Source organism: Anas acuta, chromosome 3 (genome assembly GCF_963932015.1).
Source record: "Anas acuta chromosome 3, bAnaAcu1.1, whole genome shotgun sequence".
NCBI lineage: Eukaryota > Metazoa > Chordata > Aves > Anseriformes > Anatidae > Anas > Anas acuta.
This window is the reverse complement of record NC_088981.1, coordinates 24,249,303-24,260,185: the sequence shown is the minus strand read 5'-3', so window position 1 is coordinate 24,260,185 and position 10,883 is coordinate 24,249,303. Positions and strand designations below refer to the sequence as shown.

Sequence of the window (10,883 nt, the reverse complement as noted above, 5' to 3'; positions counted from 1 at the left end):
TAAAAGCCTTGGCCACTTCCTCCCCCAGAATTAAAAAGTTATTCCCATGGCTTAATTGCCCTTGTAAAAATAGTACAAGGAAGTATAACAACCTTCTGCGCTGTCCAGAGGGTATTGTGGGGGTGTGAGAAATGCCTTCAATCAAGGGGTTGGGCCCCCTTCCAGGATCTATTTGAGCTTGGGTTACTGTTGTTACTGTTCAGCCTTTGAGGGTGATCCAGCTCCCGGAAAACTAATTACAATAGGTTAAAAACTCTTACGATATACATATATCTTTGTTTGCTTGTTTGTTTCTTTTTCTGTGACAACCTGGCTTCAGTGCAGGAGAAGTCCAGTCGAGGCCCTCTCACTTGGCAGTCAATACCCATAGGGGTTGCCTCCCTCGGTAGACTATACACACCGCGCTGGAGTGTCCTGCCCGTCTCGCCTTCTCCCTTTCCTTCCTTTAACGCTTGTCCCCTTTATTTGGCATCCTTAATCCATGCAGAGCCTCATTGCCAGAATATTAGTTCTTCCGTAGCTTGAGTTTCAGTGCCCCAGGAGCGGACACAACCCTCCAAGTTTCAGTAGTTACTGGTCCTTTTATTCTGGATGCGTGGGTCCAACCCCTTTCTGCTGTGAGGTAGTAAGGAAAACAAGGTACGATCCCTCCCGTCGGGGGTTCAATGATTCTTCCCTCCAGGTATTTATTAAGACCTTGTCTCCTGGCTGTATTTTATGAATAGCAAATCCTAAAGGTGGTGTTTGAGCCATCATTCCAATTTCTCTTAGCTCTTGCAATCTCCTTCCAATAATAATTATACACTTCTGGATGCTATGATCCTCAACTACGTTGTTCCCTAGAGGCATCCCTTGAGAAGGCATACCACATAACATTTCATATGGTGATAATCCAGTCTCACTGTGTGGTTTAGTTCTTATGTTTAGTGCCAATGGTAAGCATTTAGTCCAGGGCATTTGTGTCTCGATCATTAATTTAGCCAATTGTTGTTTTATTGTTTGATTCAGTCTTTCTACTTTCCCTGAACTTTGTGGGTGCCACGGAGTATGGTATTCCCACTGAATACCTAATGATTGACATAATAATTTTATTATTTTAGAAGTAAAGTGTGTGCCCTGATCAGAATCAATGTACTGGATTATCCCATATCTAGGTACCAGGTGTTCCAATAAAATTTTTGCCACCATTTGTGCTGTAGCTCGTGCCATGGGACAAGCTTCTACCCATTGTGTTAAATGATCTACTATTACCAATAAATACTTTATTCTCCCTACTTTGGACAATTCAGTGAAATCAACTTGTACTCTCTTGAGAGGCCGATAAGCTGTTTTTCTTCCTCCCGCAGCTGCTTGTCAAAACATTTTCTTATTTATTTTCTGACAAGTTAAACAACCTTGTGTGATTTGCTTTGCTATTTCAAAAAACCCTATGCAACCAAATTGTTTAAGTAAGTGATTACTTAATGCTTTTGTACCCCAGTGTGTTTGTGTATGCAAACATTCCAATATTTCTCTTGCATAAGCCTTTGGTAATATCTCTCGCCCGTCTGGCAATGTCCATTTTCCTTGTTCTAATTTAGCACCTATTTTCTCCAGTTTTGTTTGTTCTTCAGGAGTAAACTTCTTTTCTTCTCATCTTTCTTCCTCCTGTACTATGTTAATTTTAGCAGCCTGAATTCTTAAGGCTGCTTCCTGAGCTTCTTTATCTGCTAGATTATTTCCCCTAGTGTGGTATTCTAATCCTTTTTGGTGTCCTTTTACATGTACCACTGCTATTTCTTTTGGTTCTCTTAATGCCTTTAAAGTTATTATTTATTAATTCCTGGTGTATAAGATTCCTCCCTTGAGTATTAATTAAACCTCTTTCCTCCCAAATTTTCCCAAAGGTATGAACCACCCCATATGCATATTTAGAATCTGTATATATAGTTCCACTTTCCCCTTTAATAGTTCCAGAGCCCTGTATAGGGCATACAGCTCACAAGCCTGAGCTGACCATGATGGACTCAAGGATCCTGATTCCACAGGTTCCAGGTGTTTATTAATTATGGCATATCCTGATTTTCTTTTTCCCTCTACTACTTGGGAGGAGCCATCTATGAATAGTGCTTCTCCCTTCTCTAATTCAGTATCTCTTAAATCGGACCTTACTTTAGTCTGGGTCTCAATTACCTCTAAACAGTTATGTTGTAATTCCTCTGATGGTTTTCTGAACAAAAATTGTGCTGGGCTCTGAGCAGAAGTTACTCTTAGTTCTAAGTCAGGGGAGTCAATTAGTATAGCTTCATACTTTAGGATCCGGCTGTCTGTTAACCATTTCTCCGCTTTCTGCTGTAAGACACTTCTGACATTGTGTGGAGTATACACTTTTAAGGGAGCATTAAAAGTAATCTTTCTAACTTCTTCTATTAACAATGCTGTAGCGACCAAAGCTTGGAGACAAGCAGGCCACCCTCTACTTACTGGATCAAGTAATTTAGGACAATACCCCATGGGTTTCTTAATTCCTGCCCAGTCCTGAGTAAGAACTCCATATGCTGTCTGGTTTGATGTGTCCACAAAGAGATAAAAAGGTTTTTTCAGATCTGGAAGGCTCAATACAGGTGCTTGTATTAATGCTTTTTTTATTTTTTCAAATTTTTGATAATTTTCTATAGACCACTTAAGTTGATTATTAATTAATTTCTCATATAAGAATTTAACTTTTTCACTGTAGCTTTCAAGCCATGGTCTACAATATCCTAATAATCCCAATATTTGCCGGATTTCCTTTTTCGTTTGTGGGGGTCTTAAGGATAGGATCCCAGATACCCTGTCAGGATCTAGCTTCTTTTTTCCCCTACTTAACAAATGTCCTAAGTATTTTACTTCCTGTTCCACAAATTGTAATTTCGATCAAGACACCTTTAATCCCTTTTCTCCCAAGAAATTTAACAAATTAATAGTAGCTTCTCAGGTTCCCTCTTCAGTCTCTCCTGCTATTAACAGATCATCCACATATTGCAATAATTGTACCTCCCTGAGTAATGTAAAATCTTGTAAAACTTTTTCCAAAGTTTGTCCAAATAGATTTGGTGACTCTGTAAACCCTTGTAGTAGCAAAGTCCACCTTAATTGTTGTTTTTGTCCCGTTTCTGGGTCCTCCCATACAAAAGCAAAATAATCTCTGGATTTTTCATCCAAAGGACAGGCTCAAAAGGCATCTTTCAGATCTATTACGCTATACGAAGTATATTTGGGAGAGACATGACTTAGCAAAGTGTAAGGATTTGCTACCACAGGGCATTTAGTGATTGTTCGCTGATTTACAGCTCTCAGATCCTGTACCATTCTGTATGACCCATCCGATTTCTTTACAGGGAGGATGGGTGTATTATGAGGTGACATACATGGTTCTAGAGTTCCTTTTTCCAGAAGTCTATCAACTATGGGTTTTAATCCCCTTCAACCCTCCATTGGTATAGGGTATTGTTTAACTCTAATTGGACAATGTGGATCCATTATTTGAACATTTATGGGGTCCATTTTCATTTTTCCAATTTTCCCTTCCTTATACCACACTGAAGGGTTAATGACTTCTTCATCTTTTTGTGTTAAAGTGTATAATTTAATCTGTAATTTATCCTCTTGACTTTGCTTAAGTTTAATTTTAAAATCAAATCCCTTCCTAGTAAATTGTACTCTGCTTCAGGGAGAAAAAGTAAATCATTAAGACATTTTTTTTATCTGTTTCCATTTCTACATCTTTCAAAACAGGAACTTTAAAGGGCTCTCCTTTTGCCCCTATTACAGACGTGTAACTCTTCCCTTCTTCTATTCCTTTTGGGAGCTTTTGAATAGTGGATTTTTCAGCTCCTGTGTCTACTAAAAATAGAGCTTCCTCTTTATGGGGACCAATTAATAATTTTATCAAGGGCTTTGTTGATGTTGAAGTCCCCAGAAGATATAGCCCCTGACACCCCTATTCTTCTTTGAACATTTTCTCATCTCGTTCCCGCTTACGACAGTTCCTCTGAACATGTCCCTTCCTGTTGCAATAGTAACAGGAAATCGTTGAATTCCCTTGACAAGGCTGACCCCTAGAGGTTTCTTCTATATTTTTTCTCCTCTCCCCGGACAAGGTCTTTCTCTGACTTTCTGCTGCTACAAAGATCTTGGCTTTTGCTTTTTGTTTTTCCTCATCTCTTCTAATATATCCTTTCTGTGCTTCTCTAAGAAATTCTTCTAATCCTCTCTCTTTTCTAGCTTTTCTAATTTCCTTCTTATGTCCCCCCAGGATTTAGCTATGAATTGTGTTCTAAGGAGTGCGGTTCCAATTGCTGTATTTGGATCAATTCCCGAATACATTTGTAGGCTTTTCTATAATCTCTCCAACCATTCTGTTGGAGATTCATCTTTTTCTTGTTGTTCATTAAATACTTTATTAAAGTTTTGTCCTCGTGGAACCATTTCTCTTATTCCTTGTATGATCGTTGTTCTCAAATCTCTCATGTTTTGTCTTCCCCGGGGTTGTTGGTGATCCCAGTGGGGATCCACATTTGGCCATTTTTGGTCTCCTGGGGGTCCTGCTTGATTTTGTCTTTCCCAAATTCTCATTCCGGCTTGCCTGATCATTCCCCTTTCCTCAGCAGTAAATAAGATTCTTAAAATGGACTATTTCTTCCCAGGTATAAGGATGGACCTAGGAATTGGTCCAGTTTTTCAGCTACTCCGAGGGGGGTCATTTAATAGGATCCCCATTTCTTTTCTAAAATTCCTTACATATGTGGTATTTTAGGGGACTACCACGAACTCAATGCCTCCCTGATTGCCTCTGAGGGGTACTTCTCTTAATGGATATTGAAGCTTCTTTGGATATGGCAGTCCTACTTCTTGTACATGCAGCTGGAGGCAAATCTAATTCCGGTGCTGTTAGTGGTGGAGGCAGGGACAACGGTGGCACTGCTGGAGATATTACCGGAAAGGGAGCTGCTGGGAGTGTATTATTAGGACATGGAGGTGGTAAATTATCCAATGGCTCCCATTCATCATTTTTTTCTAGTGTTTTTCCTCTTCTCCAGAATTCTCATTTGTTTTTAGTGTAAATATTGAGGCTGGACGTGAAGTCCTAATCCATAATTCTGCATGATCACTTTCTTCCTGGCAAAAAGTTTTTTTTTGAATTAACATATATATTTAAAGCCTGGCAAATCCAGTCTTCAAAAGATCCAAAAGCAGGCCAGAAAACACGTGGTCTTAAAGGCTTCTTTGGCCATTCTATCATACAATACTGAACCATTTTTAATTTATTTTTTCCTTTTCTGGGGCCCCTATTGTTCCAATTTCCAATCATTATTCCTAATGGACTTTCTGGTGGTATGTCTGGTATTTCGCTCCCTTCCTTCTGGTCCTTGGTCTTCAATTCTGTCTGACCCATCCAGGAATTTTACTTATGGCAATTCTCCACAGCCCTTGGTTACCTTAGTAAGAGTGTCTTGCAGGGGGTTTAGGACCTATCACCCATCCACGAATCCTATAGGAATCACTCCCTTCACTGGCCAAGTCCCCCACAGGAGACTGGAACCACAGTGAGAAAACAAGAAGACCTCCACACTGACTTTGGAAGTCTCAGTTACACTCTCACACACACATACACAGGCAACCGAACCCCACCCAACCGAATGGTATACGCCTTAAACACTTATGACTCCATTGTCTTCGTCCGAATCTTTGTGTGCAGAATTACGGGCAAAAAATCAACAATGCTGCAGTCAGAAAGGGAGCTCAAAAAAAAAAAAAATCAAATTCTTTGCTTACCTTTATTCAGGTTCAAGATGGTATTGGTTCCAGACAGGAGCCACCATATGGTGGGGTGCCTCTCCTAGATTAAAATCCAGGAACCAAAAACCATCCCGGACGAGCCCCCAAATTGTTATAAATTGCTCAGTCCCAAAATAGGATTATAATCAAAGGTTATAATTCATTAAAAGAATAGAGGTAAGCAAACAACGCTGGATGCATCGGGAGTCTCCGCTCTACCCAGATGCACACCAGTTACATCAAGTAGCTGATTTTTATGCTCCTAGGCTAATACATATTCATTACTACTTCTAAAAAAAAAAACAAAACAAAACAAAAAAAACACAAAACAAAACAAAAAAAAGGTTCTGGGATCCAATCCCTCCTGCTGGAGCATGCGCATCAGTCTCCAGTGGTCCCCCTGGGGGTCTCTGGGGGTCTTTCATGCTGAAGGCTCGTAGTCTTCCTCTCATGTTTTTTTTTTTCTTGTCCTTCCCCTTTGTACTCCTTGGCAGCATGTCAAAAGCTTACACAGCATCCCCTGCAAGTTTTGTCTCCTAGCCGTCCTTCAGCTTCTTTCTTTCTTCTCCTTAAACTCCTGGCCACCTGGTCAGATACCAGGGGCTTGCATAGTGTCCCATTCAGAAGCCATAACAGCCATAACTAGTTGTTAGCAGTTGTTCTGAAACCCCCAGACATCAAAGACTTCAAAGAAAGAACATACAAACACAAATAGCTCTCTTATTGACACTTCTTGAGTAGTTAAAACATTCCTTACAGCAATTTTACCTTTTAGGCCATTTTCTTTTCTTTTATTTATTTCTTCTCTTTATGTTGATCTATCTTATTTTAACAGGCTCTGTACTAATTTTCCTCACAGAATGACTAGCAGAAATATGATCCTTACATGCCTTTTGTATTTAATTCATTAGGTCAACTCTAACCACTAAGCCCCTTGTCAGGTTATTTCTGTTAGCAATAAGGAGCAATTGAATCTTAAACATTGAAACGAGGTTGATGAGCCTATTCCACAAGGTCTCATGACTCCCCACACACGTGAAGTGAAATCTGCCAGGTGGGGATCATTTGACCTTTGCTATATAGGAAGCATGAGGAGTTATGTGAAGAATTGCCGCTCCAGAGGAGTTTAAGGCTCAGGTTACTTAGGGTGCTTTTCTATTTTCTACTGTCCTGGTGAAATGGACTCAGTGTTCCAAGATAGACTGCTTTTTCTTTGTGTTTTCTACCATCTCTGTGAAATAGTTTTGGAGACTCCATGAGTTAGTAACAATGGCGGTGGCTACTCAGAACAGGAAAACCCTGGTGCTACTTCCCTGTGAAGTTGTTCGTCAGTGAGTCAAATTCAGAAGCTGGCAGGTAAGTGCTTTGGGGTTAAAAATTTGATTTGGGTTGGGGAGCTTGAGGACTTCTTTCACCATGACCCCCCATATGTTGTTGTTCTCAAGTATGGTATTCAGTTTCTGTCCTATCAGTTCTCTGAGCCTGCAGAACTATCATGAGTTGATGCTATTATATTCTTTGTGGGCTGGATTTTCTGATCATTCTCTGACAACACCTTGTTTGGCCCCACTACCTGGGCTTTATCAGCATCCTCCTTTTTTTATTGATATTAGTCCTCCTCTATCAGTTCCATCTTCATAATGTCTTACACCCCATGTTTTTCCCAGAACCCAGCCAGAATCGTATGGGTTTGTTATATTTATATACAAAAAGCTACAATTCCCAGAATATCCTGAACTATGCCTGAATCTGAGCTGCGTGCTATGTCCATTACTGCCAAAATATTTGCAGATGTGTGGTCCATATCCTACTGTTATGAACCGGTCTTTCCAAGCTCCCAGGCTCCAATCCAAAGCAATTGTTTCACAGCCCCAATAAGCACAATAATAGGAGTTGGGATAGTTGCAATATCCCTGTCCTGGGTTGGAAGCAGGGCAAAAATAGAATCCCAAGTGGTTCTGGCATGGCATCGCCTGTGTCAGAGTGCATAACGGGGCGTGGAAACTGGGAGCACCTGCTGTGGTTATTTGTTGCATGATGGTCTGGGCCTCCCACTGGATTAAGCTCCACTTAAAGGGCTGGTGTGGATGCGCAGATCCATAACTCACCAGAATTATATTGACTCTTATTTATCATAGGAAGTGGTCGAAGCCCATTTTTCCTGGGGTGTTTTAATGGACCTTGTTCAGCCTCACTCAGTTCCCCACCGTTTCACTTCTCTGCCTCGCTTGTCAGTTTGGTTGCAACGAACTACAAGGTATGAATTCTTCTCGGCAGCAGGAGTGTTCTTCGGGGGAATTTGCTAGATGGCTGTTAAATTGTCTGCACACACTTTTGATTAAACAGGGCTTTCTCCCCTCCCACGATACACAGATAATACACAATACATATTGAGTCTGTTTCAGTGTCAGCTTCAAGTCATCAGAACCCGGGGCTGCTTCCCACTTTTCTTCATGGATCGGTCCTTCCACGCGGCTGGCATGTGTCCATCCTTTCTCCACAGTTCGAATAGCTGTTTCTGTGGTAAGCAAAACAACATAGGGACCTTCCCATCATGGTGTTAAAGAAGTCTCATTCCAAGTCTTAATTAGAACCTTGTCCCCAGCTTGTATTTTATGAATTGCTATGTCTAAGGGAGGGCGTTGTGCTACCAAACCTTTTGCTCGGAGCTCCCTCTGTCGGTTCATGAGTTGTATTAAATAAGGTCTTAACTGTTTATTTCCTATGCTCAGTGCACTGGTGTACAGGCACTTTAGGGAAGCAGCAGGTACAGTTACCCTGGGGGGCTGCAAGAAGAAGATACTGGACGGGGGATTGGGAACGCTACCTTCTCTGAGGAGCCCTCAGACAATCCTATGGGAGAGCTCAGAAGTTTTTCCCTGTCTTCAACAGTGGCAGTAGTGTGAAGCATGTTCATCTGATTCGTGTCAATACGGAACAATGCTAGGGCTGCATGGTATGATGAATGTGACCTTCTGTCCTACAGACCCTTGTATAACCACAAGTCTAAGGAAAACAGAGTGGTTAATGTATAGAGTTCTTGTACCTTGCAAAGGAATGTTTTAGCAATTCGTGTCAATAGAGAGCTTGAAGGGAAATGTATTTGTAGGCTTTTACTTGAAGTCTCTGATAGCTGGGGGGGGGAGGGGGTTCAGAATAGCTGCTAAATATTATGACTATTGCATGGGACACTATGCAAGTCTCTTGTATCTGGCCAGGAGACTAAGGAGACGGGGAAAGCTGAAGAACGACTAAAAGACAAAGCTTGCAGGGGACGCTGTGCAAGTCTCTGACATACAGCCCAGTTGGACAAAGGAGAAGGACCAGAGGGAGGAAGACTATGAGCCTTAAGCATGAGAGACCCCTAGAGGGACCACCGGAGACTGATGCGCATGCTCCAGTAGGAGGGTTTGGATTCTGGAAACTAATTATAATAACCCTGTTGTTTTTTTTCTTTTAGAAGCAGTAATGAATATGTGATAGCCTAGGAGCATAAAAATCAGCTGCTTGATGTAATTGGTGTGTGTCTTGGTGGAGCAGAGACTCCCAGCGCTCCCAGCACTGTTTGATTACCTCTATTCCTTTAATAAATTGTAAACTTTGATTATAATCCTATTTTGAAGATTGAGCCATTTATAACAGTAGTGAGGACTTGCCCCAGCCCTTCTCTGTCCCCTTTAGCTCCCCTCCCTTCCCCCATCAAACCTAGTTTAAAGCCCTGGTAATCAGCCCAGAGAGCTTGCTCCCCAGCACACTTGCGCCCCACTTACCCAGTCCTGGTCCCCAGATTTTTGTTGATTTTTAGTTGATCAAGGGAAACCAGCTGACGTGATCTTTTTGGACTTGAGCAAAGTTTTTGACATGGTTTCCCGTGGGATCCTACTGGACAAAATATCCAGCATACAACTTAACAAACACATTGTACGGTGGGTGAGCAATTGGCTGACAGGCAGGGCTCAAGGACTTGTGGTAAATGGGGCCACATCAGGCTGGCGCATGGTCACTAGTAGGGGTCCCTCAAGGCTCCATTTTAGGGCCGGTCCTCTTCAATGTTTTTATAAACGATTTAGATGTAGGACTAGAAGGTGTTTTGAGCAAATTTGCTGATGGCACCAAACTTGGAGGAGTTGTAGACTCAGATGAGGGTGGAAAGGCCTTGCAGAGAGATCTGTGCAGATTGGAGAGCCGGGCGATCACCAACCGCATGAAGATTAACAACAGCAAGTGCCGGGTCCTGCACCTGGGATGGGGCAGCCCTGGCTATACGTACCGACTGGGTGACGAGATGCTGGAGAGCAGCCCCGCAGAGAGCGATCCGGGGGCGGTGGTTGACAGCAAGTTGAACATGAGCCAGCAGTGTGCCCTGGCAGCCAGGAGGGACAACCACATCCTGGGGTGCATCAAGCACGGCATTGCTGGTCGATCGAGGGAAGTGATTGTCCCACTCTACTCTATGCTGGTGCGGCCTCACTTTGAGTACTGCATGAAGTTCTGGGCACCACAGTACAAGAAGGAAATTAAACAGCTCGAGAGTGTCAAGAAGAGGGCGACGAAGATGGTGAAGGGCCTAGAGAGGAAGCCGTATGAGGAGCGGCTGAGGTCACTGTGCCTCTTCAGCCTGGGGAAGGGGAGGCTGAGGAGGGACCTCATTGCAGTGTACAACTTCCTCGCGTAGGGGAGTGCAGAGGCAGGTGCTGACCTATTCTCCGTAATCACCAGTGATAGGACCCACGGGAACGGTGTTAAAAAGAGACAGGGAAGGTAGAGGCTAAAGGTCACCAAGAGGTTCTTCACAGAGAGAAGGGTGGTCTCTTGGCTCCACCCTTAATAAGTGAAACGTGCCAGGTGTGGGTCATTTAACCTTTGCTATATAGGAAGCCTGAGGAGTGGTGGGGAAATTGCCTCCCCAACAGAGACTGAGGCTTGGGTAGCCTAGGGAGTTTTTCTCTTGTGGTGAATTGGGCTCGTCGAGGCGCAGAGTCGAGGCGCAGAGTCGAGGCGCAGAGTCGAGGCGCAGAGTCGAGGCGCAGAGTCGAGGCGCAGAGTCGAGGCGCAGAGTCGAGGCGCAGAGTCGAGGCGCAGAG

General features: G+C 42.9%; 1 long non-coding RNA gene across 2 annotated transcripts; it reads left to right on the top strand.

Moving 5' to 3' along the window:
• Positions 1-6,906: 6,906 nt before the first annotated feature.
• LOC137852974 (uncharacterized) lies at positions 6,907-9,621 on the top strand. 2 transcript variants are annotated; one of them, XR_011094115.1, is made up of 4 exons: positions 6,907-7,155; positions 7,938-8,056; positions 8,146-8,322; positions 8,532-9,621. It is a non-coding gene; the product is annotated as an uncharacterized lncRNA (long non-coding RNA). The 2 variants fall into 2 exon arrangements; XR_011094114.1 differs by having other exon boundaries at positions 6,911-7,155; positions 9,018-9,621.
• The last annotated feature ends 1,262 nt before the right edge of the window (positions 9,622-10,883 follow it).